Below are 27746 nucleotides of genomic sequence, written 5' to 3'. Positions count from 1 at the left end.
GAAAAAAGAAAAAAATGAGACCTGTGGGTGTGTTACAGTGGCAGGGAGGGAAAAACTCCCCATTGGGTTCACCTGACAGTAACGTAATCTCTTTCCACGCTATAATAAATAGTTAGCCTTAGGATTTAATATATACTATTATATATTTGATTTACTGTAATTGATGTTTGCAGAGTTAATGACATTCAAAATGAATAACAACAAATGTCAGTAAGTACGGCATTGTTAGCAATCAGACATTAATTTGAAATTCAAGCAGGGGGCTGCCAAAAATCAGAAAATTAAAAAGGCATTCCAAAATCACATTTTATTTAATCTGTTGAGCATTTTCCACAAGCGACAAAATCCAGATTTCTGTTGTGATTTTTTTTCTGTCTCTTTCTTTCAGTGCGCTTATGAACTCATCTATATGTTCCTGTTTTCTTTTCTTGTCCGAAACAACTTCTAGACACGTTGTCTTGTTGAAATAGGCCGATGGTTGTCCACTCACCAGGATATCTGAAGCTGGAACCAAATATAAATGTGTTTTACCAATGTGCGCCATTGTCTCGAATGGAATATGTTTCCGCTATGAACCCTGAGCAGAGAAGCTGCAATCCCTTCCCTTTGACTAGGAGACTGACCTGTCAGATATTGTCATAAAAGGAAGCACAGCAATACGAGCTTCAAATCTGTTCATTCACAATTAAAAGAAAAACACTGCCTGCTGTCCTTCTGCATTGTTATTCCATTCTGGGCACAGAGCTAAGAATACTGCCTGCTTCCGAGTCATGTACAGTGGCAAAGCAAAAATGCCATAAAGTGACCAAGCTACAGGGAATCCGGAAAGTATTCACAGCGCTTCACTTTTTCCACATTTTTTTTAGGTTACAGCTCTATTCCAAAATTGATTAAATTCATTATTTTCCTCAAAATTCTACAAACAATTGACAACATGAAAGTTTGTTTGAAATCTTTACAAATTTATTAAAAATAAAAAACTAAAAAAAAAAAAAAAAATATCACATGTACATAAGTATTCACATCCTTTGGCCAATACTTTGTTGAAGCACCTTTGGCACCAATTACAGCGTCAAGTCTTTTTGAGTATGATTCTACAAGCATGGCACACCTATTTTTGGGCAGTTTCTCCCATTCTTCTTTGCAGGACCTCTCAAGCTCCATCAGGTTGGATGGGGAGCGTCGGTGCAGAGCCATTTTCAGATCCCTCTAGAGATTGCTAAATGGGTTCAAGTCTGGGCTCTGGCTGGACCCCTCAATGACATTCAAAGAGTTGTCCTATAGCTACTCCTTTGTTATCTTGGCTGTGTGCTTAGGGTCGTTGTCCTGTTAGAACAGTGGTTCTCAATTCCGGTCCTCGGGACCCACTAACAGGCCAGATTTTAAGTATTACCTTGGGGGATGCAGACTAGAATACTGCAATCACTGAGCAGCAAATGAGATCACCTGTGATGTAATTTAGTTATCTTGCAAACCTGGCCTGTTGGTGGGTCCCGAGGACCGGAATTGAGAACCACTGTGTTAGAAGGTGAACCTCAGCCCTAGTCTGAGGTCCAGAGGGCTCTGGAGCCGGTTCTCGTCAAGGATGTCTCTGTACATTGCTGCATTCTTCTTTCCCAAAATCCTGACTAGTATCCCAGTTCCTGCCACTGAAAAATCCCAACAGCATGATGCTGCCACCACCATGCGTCACTGTAGGGATGGTATTTGCCAGGTGATGAGCGGTGCCTGGTTTCCTCCGAACATGATACTTGCCATTTAGGCCAAAAAGTTCAATCTTTGTTTCATCAGACCAGAGAATTTTTTTTCGCATGGTCTAAGAGTCCTTCAGGTGCCTTTTGGCAAACTCCAGGTGGGCTGCCATGTGCCTTTTACTGAGGAGTAGCTTCCGTCTGGCAACTCTACTATACAGGCCTGATTGATGGAGTGCTGCAGAGGTGGTTGTTCTTCTGGAAGGTTATCCTCTCCCCACAGAGAAACTTTGGAGCTCTGTCAGAATGACCATTGGGTTCTTGGTCATCTCCCTGACTAAGGCCATTCTCCCCCGATAGCTCGGTTTGACCAGGCGGCCCACATTAGCAAGAGTCCTGGTGGTTCCAAACTTCTCCCATTTACGGGTAATGGAGGCCACTGTGCTCATTAGGACTTTCAATGCTGCAGAACATTTTCTGTACCCTTTCCCAGATCTGTGCCTCCATACAATCCTGTCTCAAGGGTCTACAGGACTTCATGGCTTGATTTTAGCTCTGAAAAAGCCCTGTTAACTGTGGGACCTTATATAGACAGGTGTGTGCCTTTACAAATCATCTCCAATCAACTGAGTTTACCACAGGGGGACTCCAAGCAAGTTGTAGAAACATCTCAAAGATCAGTGGAATCAGGATGCACCTGAGCACAATTTTGAGTATCTTGGCAAACGCTGTGAATACTTATGTACATGTGACTTATTTTGTTTTTTATTTTTAATAAATTTGCAAAGATTTTGAACAAACTTCTTTCACATTGTCATTATGGGGTTTTGTTTGTAGAATGTTGAGAAAATAACTAATGTAATCAATTTTGGAAAAAGGCTGTAACATAACAAAATATGGAAAAGTGAAGCACTGTGAATACTTTCTGGATTCACTGTATGTTCATTCAAATATTTACATATTCTTAGGAAGCACAACATGGTTTGATGCAGGCACGTGGAGCAATTCGTCCTTAAATTTCACTACAGAAGTGGTCTAGGAATATTTTGCTGTGATCTTTGATGTTGAATGAGTCCACAGTTCCTGTAGCTACTGGGGTCAATGAGGGCTTCTATTAAAACTCTTTTACGGCAAGTTAAGGATTGTTGCACCAATCACCCATAATATTATGACCACCCATAGTGTAGAAGTTTGAATCAATATGTTTATTTAAAAAAACGGAATTTTTGTAAAATCTTACCTGTAAAATTCCTTTCTCTGAGTCCTCCGACAGTCGCCGCCCCCTCTAAGTCATCACTGTTGGGTATTGTCATCTGCTCCGCAGGAGTAGCTAGGCATATAGACTTAGTTAAAAACAAAAGGCATTTGCATGTATACACCCCTGGGGGCTGTCCCATCTGGTCAATACCCCCCTGCAGTGTCCACTCCCAACTCAGTTTGGTAACATAGCAGTAAGAAAACAAGAACCCCGTATAGAGGGGCGGGGACTGTCGGAGGACTCAGAGAAAGGAATTTTACAGGTAAGATTTTACAAAAATTCCGTTTTCTCTTACGTCCTCCGACAGTCACCACCCCCTCTAAGTCATCACTGTTGGGATGTCCCAAAGCAGTATAGACATGAGGGGTGGGAGACGCAACCGTATAAGAGGCAACGCAGTACCCATAGCAGAGAAAGGAACCTTACATGCACTGTAAGAGAACCCACTGGGCAACAGAAAAAACAATGCTCAACAGGAGCAACCGCCCAGGAAAGCAAATACCAACAGACAGGGACCCATAAAAAAACAAGGGTCCTTCATGGCACTGCCGCACTGAGAACTTTGCGGCCAAAGGAAGCATCAGCCGATGCCAGAACGTCGACTTTGTAGAATTTCGAGAAAGTGTGCACCGACGACCAAGTCGCAGCCTTGCACACCTGGGCCACCGAGGCCCTATGCCAACAAGCCCAGGACGTACTCACAGATCTAGTAGAGTGCGCCTTAACAGGGAAGGGTGGAACCCGTTCCTTCAAAGCATAAGCCTGCTCAATGGTCTGTCTGATCCATTTGGCAATAGTTGCTGCGGACGCAGCCATGCCCTTCCGAGACCCCTCAGGAAGAACAAACAGGGAATCCGTTTTACGAAAGGATTCTGTAGACAGGTAAACCCTGATCGCCCGGACAACATCCAAAGAATAAGAAGAGGTGTATAATGAGAATCAGAGGAGGCTCACATACACTAGCAGCGCTAATATGTGAGCCTCCTCTGATTCTCATTATACACCTCTTCTTATTATTTGATTTTTTATAGCGGCTGCTTTACATTTAGATTTTCTATTTTATTAGCGCTGGGTTGAGTGGGTTTTATTCTTACTCCTATTATCAACATCCAAAGAATGCAAAGCAATCTCCTTCGGATGCTTAGGCTTCGTGCAAAATGAAGGCAGAACAATTTCCTCATTAAGGTGAAATTCAGTGACCACCTTGGGAAGAAAGGACGGAAGTGTTCTCAACACCACCTTATCCTTATGGATTACCAAGTAAGGGGAGCGGCAAGACAACGCCGCCAGCTCCGATACTCTGCGAGCCGAAGTGATCGCCACCAAAAAGGCGACCGTCTTTGACAACAGAGGCAAAGAGATCTCCCTGATATTTTCAAAGGGAGCACGCTGTAACACGGACAGAACCAAGTTCAAGTCCCATGGAGGTAAAGGCTCCTTTCTGGGAGGAACCAAGTGTGGCACACCTTGAATGAAGGTACGGACCAAGGAATTAGACGCCACAGGGCGTTGGAAAAGGATGGCCTGACCCTTTATCGTGACCAGCGCCAAACGCTGATCCACGCCAGACTGGAGGAAAGCCAACACTCTTGACACCGAGTACGAGCGAGGGGAAAACCCCCTGGACTCTCACCAGGCGAAATAAGCTTTCCAGGTACGGTAATAGATTTTACCAGAAGAGGATTTCCTAGCCTTGATCAGCGTAGGGATAACCTCAGGGGAGAGACCCTTGTCCCTCAGGACCTGGGTCTCAGCAGCCAGGCCGTTAAAGCCAGCGACTGTAAAGCAGGATGGAAGATTGGATCTTGAGACAGAAGACCTTCCCGCAGGGGCAGTCGCCCCGGAGGCGCCACTGCCAGGTGAACAACGTCGGCGTACCAGGACCGGCGAGGCTAGTCCGGCGCGACCAGAATCACCAGGTGCGGCTCCGAGGCTAGCCTGCGGAGGAACCTGGACAGCAACTGAATTGGAGGAAAGGCATACATCAGACGATACTGATGCCAAGGGGCCACCAACGCATCCGAGGCGTCCGCCAACGGATCGCGCGTTCTTGCCACGAACCTTCCCACCTTTTGATTTAGCCGAGATGCAAACAGATCCACGTCCGGGATCCCCACTTCGCACACAGCATTTGGAAGACCTCCGGGTGTAAGGACCATTCCCCCTGGTCCAGGGTCTGGCGACTCAGTCTGCTTGCCAATTCTCTACACCCGGAATGTGAACCGCTGAGATTGCCGGGACGTGAAGCTCGGCCCAAGACAGAATGTCTGTCACCTCCCGGGCCGCCCGAGCACTCCTGGTGCCCCCTTGGTGGTTGATGTAAGCCACCGCGGTAGCATTGTCCGCCCGGACAGGACGACCCTGTAGACGATCCGACCACTGGAGGAGGCAGAGCTTGATCGCTCGCAATTCCAGGACGTTGATCGGAAGGGAGGACTCCTCCTCCGACCAAGTGCCCTGGGCAGACAGGGTGCCCAGGACCCCACCCCAGCCTAACAGGCTGGCATCCATGGTGATCACCATCCAAACCAACGGACGGAAAGACTTGCCCTGCGTCACCGGAGACTGGAGCCACCACCGAAGAGCCAATTTTGTCTGACGACTCAAGGAGACATGCAGATCCAGGGACCGAGCCAGTCCGTCCCATTTCGCCAGGATCTCCGCTTGGAGAGCTCGCGTGTGGAACTGAGCAAAAGGTATCGCCTCGAAGGTCGACACCATCAACCCCAGGACCCGCATACAGGTCCTGAGTGATGATGCTGGCACATCCCTGAGGGACCCGATCTCGTCCCGCAATGTTCGGAGCTTGTCCTCCGGCAGGAACACCTTCTGAGTCCAGAATCATCCCCAGGTAGGGAAGACGAACCGAAGGGGACAACGATGATTTCTGAATGTTGATGGTCCATCCGAACTCCCTGAAGCGTTCGGACCGTGATGGACAGATCGCGCACCAGGTCCTGACTGACACTTGATCTTATGAGGAGATCGTCTAGATACCCCAAGACCGCAATGCCCTGAGCCCTCAGTAGGCCCAGAACCGGCGCCAGTACCTTGGTAAAGACCCTGGGAGCCGAAGCAAGACCGAAAGGTAACACCACAAACTGGTAATGGTCTTCCGCGACAGCAAACCGAAGGTACCGCTGATGACCCTCGAAGATGGGGGACATGCAGGTACGCATCCTTGAGGTCTATTGAAGCCAGGAACTCCCCTGGGCTCAGAGAAGCCACCACCGATCGGAGAGACTCCATACGGAATTTCCAAACTCGCACAAAGCGGTTCAGAGCTTTCAGGTCCAGGATAGGACGCACTTTGCCCTCCTTTCTGGGCACAGTGAACAGATTGGAATAAAAGCCCCGAAACCTGTCCTGGTGAGGCACCGGGACGACCACTCCCTGAGCAAGGAGGTCCTGAACCGCACGGTGCAAGTCCTGCAGACGCCCCAGAGGCAAATGAATATTTGAGGGGAAGAATCTGTCCGCTGGCCGGGAAAGAAACTCGATCTTGTATCCCGACCGAACGATTTCCTGAACCCACCTGTCCGAAATCCGGAGCAGCCAAAGTTGGAGGAAACCGCGCAAACGTCCACCCACCCCAGAAACGGGTGAGGGCGTGCCTTCAGGCAGAAGTGGATTGGCCCGTCGAAGCGGTATTGCCTGACTTCTGCTTATCCGCCCAGGGCTTCTTCTGTCCGCCCTGGGACTTGAAGGGCTTGCCCTTGGATTGGTTCCGAAAGGCACGAAAGGAACCCTGACTGGATCTAGGCGCAGAACTCCGCTTGCCCCGGAAGGACTTGTGCTTCGGGTTCTGGGGCAGCATAGTGCTCTTGCCCCCCGTGATGCCTTTTACCAGGGTATCCAACGCCTCGCCAAAAAGGCGAGAGCCAGCATAGGGAAAATCAGCAACCGTTTTCCACGAGGACTGGTCGGCCGACCAGCTCTTCAGCCATATCAGGCGTCGGTTAAGCACCGCGACACTGGAGAGGCGAGCCACCAAGGGGGCCTCATTTAAGGCTGCATCACACAGATACATAATTCCTTGGTGGATTTGATCCACCATTTCCAGCCGGGCAGGCGGAACATCATCAGACACAAGGTTGTTCTTAAGCACCATAGTCCAATCAGCAACCGCCTGCGCCACTAACATGGACGCGAAAATGGGTTTGAGCAGAGAGCCCGCCACCGTATAGGAATGGCGGGCCAAAGACTCCAAACACCGGTCCGTTGGATCCCGGAAAACCGGGGAATCCTCCATAGGAACCAAGGTAGCCTTGTTCAACACTGCAACCGTGTGATCCACCTGTGGAGGTACACACCAGCGCGATTCCGTAGCCGGCGTGAAGCAATTTGAACCGACTGGGCACCACGAACGGACGTTTTAACGTGCGCCACACTTCATTAACAGTGTAATGAAACTCAGCGGGACAGGGAAAAACCTGCGCCGACTTGCGGGTCCTGTGCGTCCCAAAAGAGGACGCAACGCCCAGGGGACTGGGCTCATCCTCCAAGTGCAAAGTTTCCTTCACAGAAATAATTAATTCATCCATGGTCGCCCGTTCTTCGGACGACCCCGGAGAGGAGGTATCAACCCCCTCCACCTCCGCCTCAGACCCCTGCAGGTCCAAGGATGAGCGGGACCCTGAAAAGGGCACACTCGCAGCAGCCATATCACCCTCTGAATCAGAGGAGAGGGACAATCTGGGCCTCTTACGAGCAGCACGTTCAGCCATCAGCATTTCCATATTAGACACTAAAGTCGCCACTACAGCGGCCAAATCAGGTCTCAGAGGGGCCACAGGAGAACTGGGCTGGTGGAAATTTGCTATCCGGAGAATCCATGCGCAGGTGAGAAAAAAAGGACAGTGCAAGATTTAGGTGCTGTCCCTTTAAAAGCGCTGCGAGTGCGCAGCCCACCGCTCCAGCTATAAAGATAGAAAAAGACCCCCAAACAGGAAGGAGACAAAACTGAGCCAGAAGCGACAGTACAGAAAAAATATTCCTGCTTCAGAGGAAAGAGGAAGTGCTGTAAAAGTAGGCTGAACCATCTGCTGCATGACCCAGGGAAAATGACTGCCCCATAGGAACGTATGGGAGACTCCACCAAAATGGCCGCCGACATGCGGCCGAACCGAGCGATCGGTCACCTCAAAAATGGCGGCGATTGGCGCCAAATCAGCATGTAGTTGTGCCCATAGAGAAGCTCACATGCCTGCCCAGTGTATAAAACAATGGCGGACTGCTCGGTTTCCCCCCGCCGCGGCCCATACACAGTCTGCACCCCCAAACACACACAGCGCCGCAGCGCATGTACAAGCGATCCCCGCAGGGATCGCAGCAGGGAGTCACACAAGGCACAGACATGGGGAACACACAGCAACCAGGACTGCTACCCCACACAGAGGCCCCACACAGAAGTACTTACCTGTACCCGATGGCGTGGGGAGCCTCACAGAACGGAAAGCCGCTGTCCTCATCTGACAGGGAATGCCGTTTGCCAGGGACATTGCACTGCTGAGTCGCAGATGCGTCCAGTGAGGTAGCCACCTCACAGCTGCATCCCTGCTGCGAACAGAGATGGGTCGTTCATAATGCCAGGGCGAACCATAGCTGAACGCTCAATGGCGGGCTGGGGGTCCATCTGACCCTCTGTGCCCTGGGGAACCAGGGCGGCCAGTCCGAATCCCAGCACCGCATGTCCATCTTCGTCTGAAGAGTCGACTAAAAACTAAAGCTGACAAAATAAACAGCTAGAAAAGAAAGAAAAACTGACATTTTTCAAGAAAATCAAATAAAAAGAAGATAGGCTGAGACCGAAGCCCCAGCACAGGGAAAGCCCAACTACTCCTGATGCTAGGCAAATTAAAACTGAGTTGGGAGTGGACACTACAGGAGGGTATTGACCAGATGGGACAGCCCCCAGGGGTGTATACATGCAAATGCCTTTTGTTTTTAACTAAGTCTATATGCCTAGCTACTCCTGCGGAGCAGATGACAATACCCAACAGTGATGACTTAGAGGGGGCGGCGACTGTCGGAGGACGTAAGAGAAATAATAGTAACTCTTACATTCAGATTGAAAAAAATGCTTGGGTATGTAAAAACACAAAGCAGCATACATATCTCCAACATCTCTTCTGGTCCAGGATGCCCTACACGTTGTGTCACAACACAGGACTTCATCGGGAGAACTGGATTGGTTATGTTAGATGCCATTTATCTGGTGGAGCCCGAAAATTGTGTGGTGACCCATTCTGTTGTGGTTTCCATTAAAAATCATATGGTGGCCATTTTCCTAGACCGGAAGTGATGTCGGAGATCTGTATGCTGCTTTGTGTTTTTGCATAACCAATCGTTTTTTATTGATCTGAATGTAAGTGTTACTATTTTTTTTTATTGATTTTGACTACTACACTATAGGAGGCCATCTTGCATTACCCTAACATATGGATTATGCATGGTGAACGGAGCCTTAAAGGGACCACTACCAAGGAAAATCCAAATACATCTGATAGATCTGCAACCAAGCCAGGATCGGGGAAACATCGCCCTGAGCACTGTAATCAAAAAGCAAATTTGGTTACTCACTAAGGTGAGAGTTCTGGGAGCACAAGAAGGTGAAAGTACACAACTTTGTTTATACTATATATATTCACTCGAGAGGCACTTTATTTGGAAGCAAGTGGTTATAATTGTTACATCACAGCTGGAGAATGAACTGTTATACACTTTCATATATACCATGGGTGTCCAACCTTTTGGCTTCTCTGGGCCACATTGAGCGTAGAGAAATTTTCTCGGGCCGCATATAAAATATATACTATAGTTAAAGTATATAAGTAATAAAATGCCGCTGCGCCCTTCCTGTGCCACCGCCCCCCCCCCCCCCCCGCACTAATTTAACACAACTAGAAGATGATCAAATGAAATTGAATCAGTATATAGAGGTTTACTCCTTCTGAGAAATATTAAAGGAACACTCTAACCAACATGACCACTTCAGTGATTTGAAGTGGTCATGGTGGTAGAAGTCAGAAACACTGCACATGCGCGCCTCCCCCCTCCCCTCCGAGGCAGCCTCTGCCTACAATTAGTTGGAGGCCCCTGTGGCCATGCCCCCGACCCGACGTCCTTCCTCACCCGGAAAAAAAAATTGTCACGGGGCAGTGGGCCGCATTGCCTGGGGTTCCGGGCCGCATGTGGCCCCCGGGCCGCAGGTTGGACATGCCTGATATATACAGTAGATGCACTTTTGAAATGGACTGCACTAATGTTATGCACTTTATATGCCATGATATATACAGTATGTTACAAAAGTGAGTACACCCCTCACATTTTTGTAAATATTTTATTATATCTTTTCATGTGACAACACTGAAGAAATGACACTTTGCTACAATGTAAAGTAGTGAGTGTACAGCTTGTATAACGGTGTAAATTTGCTGTCCCCTCAAAATAACTCAACATATAGCCATTAATGTCCAAACCTCTGGCAACAAAAGTGAGTACACCCCTAAGTGAAAATGTCCAAATTGGGCCCAGTTAGCCATTTTCCCTCCCCGGTTTCATGTGATGCGTTAGTGTTAAAAGGTCTTAGGTGTGAATGGGGAGCAGGTTTGTCAAATCTGGTGTTATCGCTCTCCCTCTCTCATACTGGTCACTGGAAGTTCAAAATGGCACGTCATGGCAAAGAACCCTCTGAGGATATGAAAAAAATTGTTGCTCTACATAAAGATGGCCTAGGCAATAAGAAGATTGCCAAGACCCTAAAACTGAGCTGCAGCATGGATGCCAAGACCATACAGCAGTTCAAAAGGACAGGTTCCACTTAGAGCAGGCCTTACCATGGTCGACTAAAGAAGTTGAGTGCACGTGCTGAGCGTAATATCCAGAGGTTTTCTTTGGGAAATAGACGTATGAGTGCTGCCAGCATTGCTGCAGAGGTTGAAGGGGTAGGGGGGTAAGCCTGTCAGTGCTTAGACCATATACGCTGCACACTGCATCAAATTGTTCTGCATGGCTGTCATCCCAGAAGGAAGCCCCTTCTAAAGATGATGCACAAATAAGCACAAAAACAGTTTGCTGAAGACAAGCAGACTAAGGACATGGATTACAGGAACCATGTCCTGTGGTCTGATGAGACCAAGATAAACTTGGTTCAGATTGTGTCAAGCGTGTGTGGCAACAAGGTGAGGAGTACAAAGACAAGTGTGTCTTGCTTACAGTCAAGCATGGTGGTAGGAGTGTCATGGTCTGGGGCTGCATGAGTGCTGCTGGCACTGGGGAGCTACAGTTCATTGAGGGAACCATGAAAGCCAACATGTACTGTGACATACTGAAGCAGAGCATGATCTCCTCCCTTCAAGGACTGGGATGCAGGGCAGTATTCAAACACGATAACTACTCCAAACACACCTCCAAGACGACCACTGCCTTGCTAAAGAAGCTGAGGGTAAAGGTAATGGATTGGCCAACCATGTATCCAGCCCTAAACCCTATTGAGCATCTGTGGGGGCATCCTCAAACAGAAGGCGGAGGAGCGCAAGGTCTCTTACATCCACCAGCTTCTTGATGTCATCATGGAGGAGTGGGTGGAAGAGGCATCCAGTGGCAACCTATGAAGCTCTCGTGAACTCCATGCTCAAGGGGGTTAAGGCAGTGCTGGAAAATAATTGTGGCCACACAAAATTGTGAAACTTTGGGCCCACTTTGGACATTTTCACTTAGGGGTGTACTCACTTTTGTTGCCAGCGGTTTAGACCAGCGTTCCCCAATGGGTGTTCTGCTGAACCCTAGGGTTCCTCGAGAACAAAATTGAGGTTTTGCGGCATTTTGCCACATCAAAGATAGCCGCCGCTGCCTGCCATTTCCGGAAGGTCGGAAACAGCAGAGCAGGGCCAGTACAAGGGGGGGGCGGAACCTTCACTTCCCTGTTAGCGGAGATACAAACGTGATAGGGATTTGTAGCGACGTCAGCCACCGGCTGGAGCCCGAAATTTCAAAGGACCAAGATGAGAGGAGCAGAGGGTTTGCTTGCCGAAGCTGTGACCTGGAGGAGCCGCCGTGCCAAGGAAGAACCAAGCACTGTTAATCCCAGTAAGCTGAATGCCATCATTACCTCTTTGGATTGGGGGGGGGGGGGGGAGACTGAGGCTGAGGGGAGGTTAATTACCAATGGTATTTGTATTATGCAGAATGAGGGGGTTAATGTATTGCTACTGGTCACTGATGCATTAGTGACCGACCAGTGACAGTTAATTAACCTGTTTGAGCTGCATTAGTGCAACCAGCGTCAGTGTTAATTAAACCCTTTTTGCTGCATTAGTGCAACCAGTGCCACTGTTTATTAGTGCACTGATTTTGTGAGTGCATTTTAATTTGTTTTAATAAAATACTATTGCTAATTTAAGCGGTAAAACAATATGTATAATTTCTATTCCTTTTGTGAGTTATTGGTGGTGAAAATATCTTGCTGTGTTTCCCTCACATCATTTGATATACTGGAGGAGTCAAGAGTTGGTGTCTGGATACCTGAAGCAGCCAATTAAGACCCTTTAAAGGGGAAAGCACACTGTGAGCTATATTGCCAAATAGGTTCATGTGTTAAGGTGAGCGTCGATAGTGAATGGTGCTGGTATTTACAGAAGAGTGCTCACAGCAAGAAATGTAGGCTTCTTTTTAGTAGATAGCAATTGAGTTGGTTTGGAACAATTTGGTGATGGAAATCTCACACTCATACACTTATGGACTTTAAATTTTTATATTTAATTATTTTCCTTTTCACATCTCTGAATATTGTACACATTGGATTTATTGTATATATGCATATATAGTGTATTGGTAGAGTAATATTTATTGGTCAAAACATTGGAGTATTTGCACTATTTTTTACACATTTCTTGTAACAGATATTGGTTTCTTGATGATGGAATAATGTTGCACAGTACAATTTAAGATATATTTATGGTTTTATGGGAGGAGTTCAGTGATTTTCAGGAACATTTAATAGATTTGGAGAATGGACACATTTTTATTTGTAGCGGTTTAACACATTTGGTGTTGCACAGAGAATTGTATTTACTAACACTCCTTAATGTGCTGCTTCCTGGGGTGTGTAACGTGTAGCATGTAACATGGCTACCCCAAGAGGCAGTGTGTCTATGTATGGGGGGGTATATCATTTTAACCTAAGCTGGAAAGAAGGAAGTGCTGTATCATACAGAAAAAGATAAGATTTTCCTAAGTTCTATAAGAGCGAGAGGGTAGAACCAGATGAGCATATATTGTTTTAATGGGTTAAGTTCTACTAAATCATTCTACAACCTCTTTAACCACTTTGCCACTGAGTACCGGAGTACTACTGCGGCAAAGTGGCACGATCCCGTCTGACGACGTAGACCTACGTCGCCAGACTCCTCCCCTGTAGGCGGCGCTCGCGAGCCGCCGGAGGCGCGGTCCCGCTGTTTTCATTCACAGCGGGAGTCGGGCCAGGGGAGGAGCAGCGGCGATCGCCGCTGCTCTGCCCCGATCGTCGGGGATCTAGTGTGGAGATCCGCCCGCCTGTGTAAACACGAGGGGTCGGATCTCCTCAGTGACAGGGAGTGACAGATCGGAGTGTTCAGCATAGCTGGACATCCGATCTGTCCCTGTCTCACACAGTCACCTCCCCCCCGCCACACGTCAGTAAGCACCAGGCATACATTAACCCCTCCCTCTCCAATAAAAATAACCCCTTCCCTGCCAGTGTCATTTTTACAGTAACAGTGCATATTTATAGCACTGATTACTGCAGTAATGTCACTGGTACCCCCAAAAGTGTCAAAAATGTCAAAGGGTCCGATCTGTCTGCCGCAATGTCGCAGTCCCGCAAAAAAAAAAAAAAAAATCGCAGATCGCCGCCATTACTCGTTAAAAAAAAAACACCAAAAATGACATAAATCTTTCCCTTTGTTAGTCAACGCAATAACTTTTGCGCAAACCATTCAAAATACGCTTATTGCGATTTTTTTTACCAAACATGGGTAGCAGAAAAAAAAATGGCCAAAAATTAAAAAAAAAATTGGTTTTTACATCTTTTTTGGGGGGAATTTCATTTAAAAAATGTTAAAAATATTGTTATTTTTTCAAAATAAACGCTCTTTGTTTATAGCGCAAAAAGTAAAAATCGCACAGGTGATCAAATACCACCAAAAGAAAGCTCTGTTTGTGGGAAAAAAAAGACGTAAATTTCGTTTGGGTACGGCATCGCACGACCGCGCAATTGTCAGTTAAAGTCGCACAGCGCCGAATCGCAAAAAGTGGCCCAGACGTAAGACAGCAAAATGCTCTAGTGGTAAAGTGGTTAATGTGTTTGCATATGGCTGCACATGCACAATGGGTTGATTTAGAGGCTGTTCATTTAGCAAATTAAATGGAAGCTTTTTTTTTTCTTGCACATGATTGGGTATTGAAACATCACCTAATTCAGTATGTTCAGTGGACGTTCACTTTGGAAAACCGCACATTTTTGAACTGCAAAAGTGATAAAACCCAACATAGTTTCATAGTTAGTAAGGTTGGAAAAAGACACCAGTCCATCCAGATCAATGTGTGCCTGTGTGTGTGTGTGTGTGTGTGTGTGTGCGCGCATGCGCATTTGTGTCTCTACCACTTCCTATATCCTTGTATAATGTGTTCGATAAAATACCAATCTAAGAGTATTTTTAAATTAGTGACACTTCCCTCTGAAACCACCGATTGTGGAAGCGTCTTCCACATCCTTACCACTCTAACAGTAAAGAACCCCTTACACTGTTTAATGTTAAGCCACTTCTCATCCGACTTTATTGAGTGGTCTTGTGTCTTTTTGAGTGACCTGAGACTGAAAAGATTCCTCCTGATGTTGGAATCATCATTAAGATATTTGTATAATAATATCATATCCCCTCTTAAGCATCTTTTCTTCAGGGAGAATAAAGTTAATGTTTCTCCTAGCTGGGATCCTCCAGCCCCCTTATTCGTTTCATTGCCCTTCCCTTGACTCTGTCCAGTTCCAGAGCATCCTTTCTGTGGACTGTGGACAAGAGCTGGATGGCATACTCAAGATGTGGCCAAACTAGAGTTTTATAAAGTGGTATAATTAACATTTTATCTCTTGAGTAAATACCCTTTTTTTGCATACTAATATTCTGCTGGCCTTGCTTGCTTCAGCTTGTAATTGCATGCTATTGCTCAGTCTGTCATCAATTAGGACCCCCAGGGTCTTTTTCCATCCTTGATTCAAGCATGTAGCTTGCATTCATATTTTTAGCCCCCAAGTGCATTACTTTACATTTCCCAACATTGAACCTCATTTGCCATGTGTTTGCCCACCCTTCAATTTTATAGAGGTCTTCCTGTAAACGTGTTTTCTTCTGTTGTGAAAGGATTGCCCTGCTTAGCTTTGTATCATCAGCAAATGCTGAGATTGAACAATTTATCCCAACCTCTATATAATCTATGAACAAGTTTAACAGGATTGGTCCCAGACCATTAAGAAGATACACTATTTATCATTACCCTCTGGACACACCCCTGTATCCATTTACATATACACCAACAGACCTCAATTTGTGGGCTAAGCATTTATAGGGTACCGTGTCAAATGCTTTTTACTTTGTTTTTTTTTCTTTTCATATTTCACATGCGGAACAACAATTAATTCCACCAACTTACCAATGCATTCTGCTAACCGAGAACCTCCGATATACTGAGTTGTCCAAGTGTAGGCAGTTTTTTTCCACATTCCTCATATAGCCTGCTCCTTCTCAAAAAAGCGAAGTCATAACCCTTGAGTAAAGTTTTAAAAACTCATACATTAGTACAGTGTAAACGGCAATGTTATGTAATTACTCATAGTACCTACAATTTCTTTTTCAGGAGTCATTTATCTAGGACTAATGAATGGTTATTTCGGATTGCCTGCAATGGTTTGCCACATTGGGTCTGTAAAATCTCTTAACCTGGCCATAGATGATTTTTTTTTTAATTACCCAGCTAGCTGATCAAAAAAAAAAAAAAAAAAAGGATTTCCCCATCCACACATTTGAAGGAACCCTCCCTGCTGCACCACTGTATTCTGACAGCAGGGACTCTGCCACTGTCAGAATACATTGATCAGTGCCGCAGCCGATTAGCTGTATGTGCTGACTGATTAAAATAGTTCCAACATTTCCGTTTGAGAGAAGATCCATAATTTGACTTCTCTCTAGCGGGAATGGCCACATTTCTGCTGAACTAATAGAATACCGACCCCTCTATGGCCAGCTTAAGTGTTGCTCTAGATTTTATCTTTGTAAATTACACAAAGACAAAACTTCTCCACTATTTTGGGGTTTATACACTAAATATTAAAAGAAAAAAGATGTTTTTAATGTGTCAAAAATGTATTAGCGAATATTATTGGAGCTCTAGGGAAAAAAAAAGCCTAACAAACAGTTGAAACACATATATGGAAGCTGGTTTACCTGTCAAATTATTTTTATTTCTCTCTATCTGATCCTGAGATTTATATAGCCCCACCGCACATCACAGCTACAGAAAGTTTGTTAGCTAAATTAAAAATGTAAAGATGGCTCTGACATGCATAAATAAAATGAGAAAAACAGCACCTTACAATAAACAAAATAATAGTGGATGATGCTTACATACAGTATCTCACAAAAGAGTACACCCCTAACATTTTTGTAAATATTTTATCATATCTTTTCATGTGACAACACTGAAGAAATGACGCTTTGCTACAATGTAAAGTAGTGAGTGCACAGCTTGTATAACAGTGTAAATTTGCTGTCCCCTCAAAATAACAACACACAGCCATTGATGTCGAAACCGTTGGCAACAAAAGTGAGTAAATTCCTAAGTGAACATGTCCAAATTGGGACCAAAGTGTCAATATTTTGTTTGGCCACCATTATTTTCCAGCACTGCCTTCACCCTCTTGGGCATAGAGTTCAACAAAGCATCACAGGTCACTACTGGAGTCCTCTTCCACTCCTCCATGACGATATCACTGAAGCTGGTGGATGTTAGAGACCTTGCGCTCCTCCGCCTTCTGTTTGAGGATGCCACACAGATGCTCAATAGGGTTTAGGTCTGGAGACATGCTTGGCCATTCTATCACCTTTACCCTCAGCTTCTTTAGCAAAGCAGGGATTGTCTTGGAGGTGTTTTTGGGGTTGTTATGTTGGAATACTGCCCTGCGGCCCAGTCTCTGAAGGGAGGGGATCATGCTCTGCTTTAGTATGTCACTGTACATGTTGGCATTCATGGTTCCTGCAATGAACTGTAGCTCCCCAGTTCTGGCAGCACTCATGCAGCCCCAGATAATGACACTTACCCCACCATGCTTGACTGTAGGCAAGACACACTTGTCTTTGTACTCCTCACCTGGTTGCCACCACACACACTTGACACCATCTGAACCAAATACATTTATTATGGTCTCATCAGACCACAGGACATGGTTCCAGTTATCCATATCCTTACTCTGCTTGCCTTCAGCAAACTCTTTGCGGGCTTTTTTGTGCATTATCTTTAGAAGAGGCTTCCTTCTGAGACGACAGCAATGCTGACCAATTTGATGCAGTGTGCGGCGTATGGTCTGAGCACTGACAGGCTGACACCCCCACCCCCTTAACCTCTTCAGCAATGTTGGCAGCACTCATAAGTCTAATTCCCAAAGACACTCTCTGGATATGACCCTGAGCACATGCATTAAACTTCGTTGATCGACCATGGTGAGGCCTGTTCTGCGTGGAACCTGTCCTGTAAAACCGTTGTATGGTCTTGGCCGCCGTGCTGCAGCTCAGTTTCAGGGTCATTACAATCTTCTTATAGCCTAGGCTATCTTTATGTAGAGAAACAATTCATTTTTTTTGGATCCTCAGAGAGTTCTTTGCCATGAGGTGCCATGTTGAACTTCCTATGCCCAGTATGAGAGAGTTAGAACGATAACATCAAATATAACACACCTGCTCCCCATTCACACCTGAGGCCTTGTAACTCTAACAAGTCACATGACACCGGGGAGGAAAAATGGCTAATTGGGCCCAATTTAGACATTTTCACTTAGTACTCACTTTTGTTGCAAGGGGTTTAGACATTCATGGTTGTGTGTTGAGTTATTTTGAGGGGACAGCAAATTTACACTGTTATAGATGGCTTATCCTGTTATTTTAATCTCAAAACTATCAGCAACACACCATCTAAAATACAGATAGCCACTAGAAGACGAACCTGCATAGGAAATACTGTATCTGTGTTGTAAATACAATCCTGAAAATTGTAACAGAATGACAACAAAATATGTGAACTAAAAGACAGAAAATGATGTCTTGTATAAGAAATATTCAAAAACAGAATTTTTACCTGTAAAATTCCTTTCTCTGAGTCCTCCGACAGTCGCCGCCACTTCATATTCATCACTAATGGGGGTTATTGACCTTTGCTCCGCAGGAGTAGCTAGGCAACAAAACAGTGAATATCAAAGCTTTTAGCATATCCCACCCCTAGGGGGTGGTCCCCTCAGTCAATACCTCCCTGCTTCCTGCATTCCCAACTCAGTTTCAGTAGCATAGCAGTAGAGTACATAAACAAACCCCAAAAGAGGGGCGGGGGCGGCGACTGTCGGAGAACTCAGAGGAAGGAATTTTACAGGTAAGATCTTACAAAATTTCCGTTTTCTCTTACGTCCTCCGACAGTCGCCGCCACTTCATATTCATCACTAATGGGGACGTCCCATAGCAGTGTAGACATTAGGGGTGGGAAAAAAAGCAGCCGCGCCTAAAGCAACGCAGTACCCACATCAGAGAAAGGAACCTTATCAAGGTAAGAGAACCAACTGGGCAACAGGAAAAAAAAACGTGCTCAACAGGAGCAACGACCCAGGAAAACAAGTAACCTAGGGATAAAGACATCCCAACAGCCAAGGACCCAAAAACAAGGGGCCCTAAGGCACTGCCGCACTAAGAACTTTGCGGCCAAAGGAAGCATCCGCCGATGCCTGAACATCCACCTTGTAGAATTTTGAGAAGGTGTGAACGGACGACCAAGTCGCCGCCTTACACACCTGGGCCACAGAGGCCTGATGACGATAGGCCCAAGACGTACTCAGAGACCTGGTAGAGTGCGCCTTCACAGGGAAAGGAGGAACCTTCCCCTTCAAAGCATAGGCTTGCACAATGGTCTGTCTGATCCATTTGGCGATGGTCGCAGCTGACGCTGCCATGCCCTTCCGAGGACCCTCTGGAAGGACAAATAGAGAATCCGACTTGCGAAAGTATTTCGTCGATGACAGGTAAACCCTGATCGCCCGAACAACATCCAAGGAATGCAACGCCACCTCCTTTGGATGCTTAGGCTTCGCGCAAAGCGAAGGCAAGACAATGTCCTCATTGAGGTGAAATTTCGAGATCCTCTTCGGAAGAAAAGAAGGGTTAGGTCGTAAGACCACCTTATCCAGGTGAATCACCAAGTAGGGAGAGCTGCAGGACAAGGCCGCCAGCTCCGATACCCTGCGAGCCGAAGTGATTGCCACCAAAAAGGCAACCTTCTTAGACAAGAGAGACAACGAGATCTCCCTGATCTTCTCAAAGGGAGCATGTTGCAATACGGACAGAACAAGTCCCATGGAGGTAAAGGATTCCTCCGAGGAGGAGCCAAGTGACGCACCCCTTGAACAAAGGTGCTAACCAAAGAATTAGACGCCACAGGGCGTTGAAAAAGAACGGCCAGCGCAGAAATCTGACCCTTAATCGTGGCCAACGCCAAACGCTGGTCCACTCCAGTTTGGAGGAAAGCCAACACTCTCGATACCGAGTACGAGCGAGGGGAATACCCCCTGGACTCACACCAGGCAAAATACGCCTTCCAAGTACGGTAGTAAATCTTCCCCGAAGAGGCTTTTCTAGCCTTGATCAAAGTGGGAATGACCGCAGGGGAGAGACCCCTATCCTTCAGGACCTGGCTTTCAACAGCCAGGCCGTTAAAGCCAGCGACTAAAGCAGGATGGAAGATCGGTCCTTGAGACAGGAGATCTTCTCGAAGAGGCAGACGCCACAGAGCGTCGACCGCCAGATTCACGAGGTCTGCGTACCAAGACAGGCGAGGCCAGTCCGGTGCCACCAGAATCACCGTGCGCGGTTCCAAGGCCAACCTGCGAAGGAACCTGGACAGCAGCTGAATCGGTGGGAAGGCATACATTAGACGATACTGACTCCAGGACGTCACTAACGCGTCTGAGGCGTCTGTCCGAGGATCGCGCGTCCTTGCTACGAACCTTTCCACCTTGTTGTTTAGACGAGACACGAACAGGTCCACATCTGGGGACCCCCACTTCGCGCACAGCATCTGAAAGACATCCGGGTGAAGGGACCATTCTCCCTGGTCCAGGGTCTGGCGACTCAGATAATCCGCCTGCCAGTTCTCCACTCCCGGAATGTGAACTGCCGTTATCGCCGGGACGTGCGTCTCGGCCCAAGACAGAATGTCGGCTACTTTCCGAGCCGCTCGGGCACTCCTGGTGCCCCCTTGGTGGTTGATGTAGGCCACCGCTGTGGCATTGTCCGTCTGCACCCGAACCGGACAGCCTTGAAGCCTGCCCGTCCAACGCAGAAGGCAGAGATGTATTGCTCGCAATTCCAGAATGTTGATCGGAAGAGAGGATTCCTCCCCCGACCAAGTTCCCTGGGCGGACAGAACGCCCAGGACACCACCCCAGCCCGACAGGCTGGCATCCGTGGTGATCACCGTCCACGACAAAGGACGAAAAGACCTGCCCCCCGACACCGCCGGGGACTGGAGCCACCACAAAAGACCCCTTCGGGTGAGGCGGCTCAACGAAATCCGCAGATCCAGAGATTGCGGACGCCCGTCCCACTTGGCCAGGACCTCCGCCTGAAGATCCCGTGTGTGAAACTGGGCGAAGGGAATCGCCTCGAAAGCCGAGACCATCAATCCCAGACACCTCATACACGTCCGGAGTGACGAGCACTGATTGTCCCTGAGGGACCTGACCTCGTCCTGAAGTGTCCGGAGCTTGTCTTCCGGCAGGAAGACCTTCGCTTGAACAGAGTCCAGTATCATCCCCAGGTAGGGAAGACGAACGGACGGACACAACGTTGACTTTGGGAAATTTATCGTCCAACCGAACTCCTGCAGAGTCTGCATCGTGATGAACAGGTCGTTCACCAGGCCCTGACTGGTCGCAGACCGAATCAAGATATCGTCCAGATACCTCAAGACAGAGATGCCCTGGGCTCTCAGTAAAGCCAGGACCGGCGCAAGCACCTTGGTGAAAACCCGCGGAGCCGAAGCAAGACCGAAGGGTAACGCCACAAATTAGTAGTGATCCTCCGCAATGGCGAATCGAAGGTACCTCTGGTGACCCTCGAAAATTGGAATGTGAAGATACGCATCCTTCAAATCGATGGAGGCCATGAATTCCCCCGGAACCAGGGCAGCCACCACCGAGCGCAGGGATTCCATGCAAAATTTTCGAACCCGCACAAAGTGGTTCAGAGCTTTCAAGTCCAGAATCGGACGTACCTTGCCCTCCTTTCTGGGCACAGTGAACAGATTGGAATAGAACCCCCGAAATCTGTCCCGAAGAGGCACCGGAACCACCACCCCCTGGGCCCGCACCGCCAGGTGCAGATCCCGCAAGCGCTCCGGAGTCAGCTGAAGGTTTGAGGGGAAAAATCTGCCCGCCGGCCGAGAGAGAAACTCGATCTTTTAACCAGATCGAACGATTTCCTGAACCCACCTGTCCCGAATGCGGTCCAGCCAGGGTTGAAGAAAACCGAGCAAACGTCCCCCCGCCCCAGAACTGGGTGAGGGCGTCCCTTCAGGCCGTATTGTTATGGGCAGCGGACCCGGACTGGCCGGACATCTGCTTACCCGTCCACGGCTTCTTCTGGGAACCTTGGCCCTTGAAGGGCTTGCCCTTATAGTGCGACCGAAAGGCACGAAAGGACCCCTAAGAGGGTCTAAACGAGGTATTCTTCTTACCACAAACAAACTTATTCTTGTGAGTTTGGGGCAAGAGAGTGCTCTTACCCCCAGAAATACCCTTTATCAGAGTATCCAAAGATTCGCCAAAAAGGCGAGATCCCGCGTAGGGCAAGTTAGCTAAAGTCTTGCGAGAAGATTGGTCAACAGACCAACATTTCAGCCATATCAGGCGACGGTTCAATACCGCCACACTTGAAAGACGCGCAGCCAAAGGGACCAAATCCAAGTCCGCATCACACAAATACATGACACCCTGATGAATCTGATCCACCATAGCCAAAGTTGTCGGCGGGGCAGAGTCAGCCACCAGGGTGCGCCTGAGCACCTGCGTCCAATCCGCAATAGCCTGGGCTGCCATAATGGAAGCAAAAATAGGCTTCAGCATAGAGCCAGCAACCGTATAAGAATGACGGGCCAGAGACTCCAATCTCCTGTCCGTCGGGTCCCTTTCACACAGACTGACCGTTCAGATCCGCCTGTCCGTTTTTGTGGCAGATTTGAACGGTCCCCCCCATGTATTCCTATGGGGCATCGGATGTCAGCGGAGACATGTCCGCTGACATCCGATCCGTCAAATCTGGATCGGATGAGAACGGACAGACGGTCCGTTCCCATCCGATTCCCCTATAGGGATGTATGGGAAACTGACAGCTGTGTCTCCACGCACAGCACGGAGACACAGCTGTCACCCGCCTGCTCAGCAGGGGATCGGCGGCTCGATCCCCCGCTGAGATAAACGCACGGACGGACTGTTTGAAAGGGGCCTAAAGAAGAATGTATATTAACACATAGTATACATAATAAACACATATTGCTGATTATCCTGAAGCAGAAATTAGTTGCATAATACACACATATTGTAGAGAATACAATATGAGTGTTAGCAAACGTCTGATTTTCACAAGAATCTTTACAGATTTGATCAGTGTTTGCATTATATAGGTAGCAATAGACGGGTGAACTTGTTGCTCATTTTAAAAGGACCAGTCTGCCACATTTTGTGTGATACTTATCTAACACTGTCAGTAAAACATCCTGGGTTTTCATTATTCTTCATAGGGGTGTAAAGAGCTAGATACACAAACAATTTTCTCTGTACAATAATAAGAACCTGTGACTGCTTGGGAGAGCTGGTTTCTGACCACTAAAGTCATGAAATTGTCTCATAGGAAGTGAAGCTCTAAAATTGGAGCAGTATTTGTCTTTTTGTCAACAGACCAACATTTCAGCCATATCAGGCGACGGTTCAATACCGCCACACTTGAAAGACGCGCAGCCAAAAGGGACCAAATCCAAGTCCGCATCACACAAATACATGACACCCTGATGAATCTGATCCACCATAGCCAAAGTTGTCGGCGGGGCAGAGTCAGCCACCAGGGTGCGCCTGAGCACCTGCGTCCAATCCGCAATAGCCTGGGCTGCCATAATGGAAGCAAAAATAGGCTTCAGCATAGAGCCAGCAACCGTATAAGAATGACGGGCCAGAGACTCCAATCTCCTGTCCGTCGGGTCCCGGAACACCGGAGTATCCTCAGCAGGGATCGCAGTGGATTTATTTAAATTCGCCACTGCATGATCCATCTGAGGCGGCACACACCAGATCTCATCAGTGGCGGGTGTAAATGGATAACGAAGCTTGAACCTACTCAGCACAGCAAAAGGCTTCTTTAAATTGCGCCATTGCTCATCAACCGCGCGCTGAAATTCCGTAGAGCAAGGAAAAACCTGCGATGTTTTGCGTCCCATAAGAGGACATCAAAACAGGAGGACATGGTTCATCCTGCAAATGCAGCGTTTGCTTGATAGAAGCAACCAACTCATCCATGAGTGCAAGCTCTTCAGACGAGCCAGGGGGAGAATTATCAACCCCTTCCACCTCAGCCTCCCCCTCAGACCCCACAAGGTCTAGAGATGAGTGAGACCCTGAGAAGGGCACTCCAGCCATAGCAGCCCCATCGCCCTCTGAATCAGAGGAAATAGACACTCTGGGCCGTTTTGTGGATCGATCAGCCACCAGCATCTGCACCTGAGCAGCCAAATTTGCCACAATAGCAGCCAGATCCGCCCCCTCGGGGGAAGCAGCAGCCCCTTGGCCCCCCACCAAGGCGGGAGGAAACTTGAAATCCTGAGAATCCATGCCCCAGTAGTATTAGGAAAAAAGGAGTACTGCCCCTTTAAGATCTCGGCGAGCGTAGCCCACCGCATCCACTGAATACACCGACCCCCACAGGGATAAGAACACTGGGCAAGGAATACAGGAAAATGGAAAGGTAAAAACCTGGAGAGATCACACAGGCTGCTGCCACCGATCGCTGTCCCAGAGCAAAAGGAAGTGATGCAATGACTGACCGCCCCTGTAAAGCCTATGTAAGGCTACACAAACATGGCCGCTCGGCTGAGGACTTCATAGGCAAATAGAAAATGGCGCCGACATGTGGCCTGATCGATCGCCGCCAAAATGGCGGCGGTTGGCGCCAAAACGCTGCGCCTTACCACACAGGACCGGCCACCACATTTCTGCCACAAAAAAATGGCGGGTCGCCGCAGCGATCGCCGCACAGCATGTCCAAACTCAGACTGCTTCATGTATGCACTCAGCAGAGCAGGAGAGCCCCCCCCCCCTCGCAGCCCACACACAGGCAGTAATTCCACACAGGAACTGACAGGGAGCTCAGCAGCCACACAGACATGCAGGGTCCCACAGTCCCAGACTGACCCCCAATAGACAGGTCCCCACATAGAGATACACTTACCAGTCCGGATGGCGTGGGGAGCCTGCTCCAGCGACCAAACCGCTGTACTGAGGACAGGGAGTGTCGCAGCCGTGACGCAGTGGAACTGCGGTGCGAAACCGCAATGGCGTCCAGTGAGGTAGCCACCTCACAGATAGCATCCCTGCAGCGAACAGGGATGGGTCGTTCAATGTGCCAGGGAAACCTGTGCTGAACGCTCAATGGCAGGCTGGGAAGCCCCTGGCCCTGAGCCCTGGGATCCAGGGTGGCCAGTCCAAGACCCAGCTCCGCACGATCATCGTCATCAGAAGAAGCTAACTAATGCTGAAAATAAACAGCTAAGTAAAAGAAAGAGAAAAAAACTCCAAATAAAATCAAAAAGAGAAAAGAAGCTGAGACTGAGAGCCCCAGCACAGGAACAGCCAGCCTACTCCTAAGCTAGGCATTAGAAACTGAGTTGGGAATGCAGGAAGCAGGGAGGTATTGACTGAGGGGACCACCCCCTAGGGGTGGGATATGCTAAAAGCTTTGATATTAACTATTTTGTTGCCTAGCTACTCCTGCGGAGCAAAGGTCAATAACCCCCATTAGTGATGAATATGAAGTGGCGGCAACTGTCGGAGGACGTAAGAGAAATAACCATTTTTGACAGCACTAAAGATAATATTAATAAAGTAAAATACCTGATTACACATTGGTTTGCAGTAATAGTTGTCAAAATAAACACACACCAATCCTCCATTGTTTGGTACCCGAGGTACTGAGCAGTTGGTTAATTTCACAATCTGTTTAAAATCTATAAACATCAAGAAAATAAAATTATAGGTAATGTCAAGAAATTTAGATAGATCAAAAAATGAAGTTAAAAACACAGGCAGGATTTTGATGACCCTAATGTCTTCCTGACAAGGAGCACCAACTCACCCAAAACAAAAATAGAGGTGCCCCCCACTATTAAACAAATCAATGTGCCAAACACACACTTACTGTACCCTGAAGAAGCCCATGTGGCTTGTGGGCGAAACATGTCGGTGCTACTGCCTGCACACGCATGTGATCCTAAGCATGCCATGGCACTGTTAACATCCAGCTATGCAGCATTACCCCGCTGACCGGAAAGAAGTGACCAGATGGGAATCCAGAGAGCCCCACATGACAGCCCACACACAAACTCCACTTTTCGGTGGGAGCCTGGTGTGATGGAGAGCCCAGCACAGTATTTTGGAGGAACAGGCATAGCACATCCAGCGGTACCCCACAGCAACAGTTGTTATCAGCGCTCAGTTCAGAAGCCTACATCTCTGATGGTATGGGGTTGCATGAGTGTGTGTGGCATGGCCAGCTTACACATCTGGAAAGGCACCATCAATGCTGAAAGGTATATCCAAGTTCTAGAACAACATATGCTCCCATCCGGATGTCCTCTCTTTCAGGGAAGACCTTGCATTTTCCAACATGGCAATGCCAGACCACATACTGCATCAATTACAACATCATGGCTGCGTAGAAGAAGGATCCGGGTACGGAAATGGCCAGCTTGCAGTCCAGATCTTTCACCTATAGAAAACATTTGGCGCATCATAAAGAGGAAGATGCGACAAAGAAGACCTAAGACAGTTGAGCAACTAGAAGCCTGTATTAAACAAGAATGGGAGAATATTCTTATTCATAAACTTGAGCAACTTGTCTCCTCGGTCCCCAGACGTTTGCAGACTGTTATAAAAAGAAGAGGGGATGCCACACAGTGGTAAACATGGCCTTGTCCCAACATTTTTGAGATGTGTTGATGCCATAAAATTTAAAATCAACTTATTTTTCCCTTAAAATAAAACATTTTCTCAGTTTAAACATTTGATATGTCATCTATGTTGTATTCTGAATAAAATATTGAAATTTGAAACTTCCACATCATTGCATTCTGTTTTTATTCACATTCATTCACATTTTATAGTGCCCCAACTTTTTTGGAATCGGGTTTGTATATTGGTTTACCTGTAACATGATTGTTAGACAGTTCTCTAACATTTTCTAAAATAAAAAAAAAAACTACTATCTTGAAAAAACACTTTAAGGTCCCTTTCACACAGACGGACCGTTCAGATCCGCCTGTCCGTTTTTGTGGCAGATTTGAACGGTTCCCCCCATGTATCCCTATGGGGCATCGGATGTCAGCGGAGACATGTCCGCTGACATCCGATCCGTCAAATCTGGATGGATGGAAACCCTATTTTGCATCCGTCCAGAGGATCGGATCGGATGAGAACGGACAGACGGTCCGTTCCCATCCGATTCCCCTATAGGGATGTATGGGAAACTGACAGCTGTGTCTCCACGCACAGCACGGAGACACAGCTGTCACCCGCCTGCTCAGCAGGGGATCGGCGGCTCGATCCCCCTCTGAGATAAACGCACGGACGGACTGCGTGAAAGGGGCCTAAAGAAGAATGTATATTAACACATAGTATACATAATAAACACATATTGCTGATTATCCTGAAGCAGAAATTAGTTGCATAATACACACATATTGTAGAGAATACAATATGAGTGTTAGCAAACGTCTGATTTTCACAAGAATCTTTACAGATTTGATCAGTGTTTGCATTATATAGGTAGCAATAGACGGGTGAACTTGTTGCTCATTTTAAAAGGACCAGTCTGCCACATTTTGTGTGATACTTATCTAACACTGTCAGTAAAACATCCTGGGTTTTCATTATTCTTCATAGGGGTGTAAAGAGCTAGATACACAAACAATTTTCTCTGTACAATAATAAGAACCTGTGACTGCTTGGGAGAGCTGGTTTCTGACCACTAAAGTCATGAAATTGTCTCATAGGAAGTGAAGCTCTAAAATTGGAGCAGTATTTGTCTTTTTCATGTTGTTCTTAGGGTCTGGAACAAACTTAAGGGGGACCCTGGGCAACAAAAAAAATTGTGAGCACCCACCCCCCCCCCCCCCCCCACCCTATACATTTATGCCAGACCCTGAATCCGAGAATGCAGCCTGGTTTGCCGGGAGAGGGAGGATGCACAAT

The 27746-nt window shown here is 47.4% G+C and overlaps 1 long non-coding RNA gene across 1 annotated transcript; it reads right to left on the bottom strand.

Moving 5' to 3' along the window:
• Positions 1 to 293: 293 nt before the first annotated feature.
• LOC309543998 lies at positions 294 to 25515 on the bottom strand. Its single transcript, XR_014224821.1, has 3 exons — positions 25392 to 25515; positions 15637 to 15750; positions 294 to 504 (listed from the first exon to the last, which is right to left on the bottom strand). It is a non-coding gene; the product is annotated as an uncharacterized lncRNA (long non-coding RNA).
• Positions 25516 to 27746: the final 2231 nt, after the last annotated feature.

Source organism: Pelophylax lessonae (assembly GCF_965119305.1).
Source record: "Pelophylax lessonae genome assembly, contig: HAP1_SCAFFOLD_597, whole genome shotgun sequence".
Lineage (NCBI taxonomy): Eukaryota > Metazoa > Chordata > Amphibia > Anura > Ranidae > Pelophylax > Pelophylax lessonae.
Note: the sequence above shows the minus strand (reverse complement) of the source record. Positions and strands in the feature narration are given on the sequence as shown.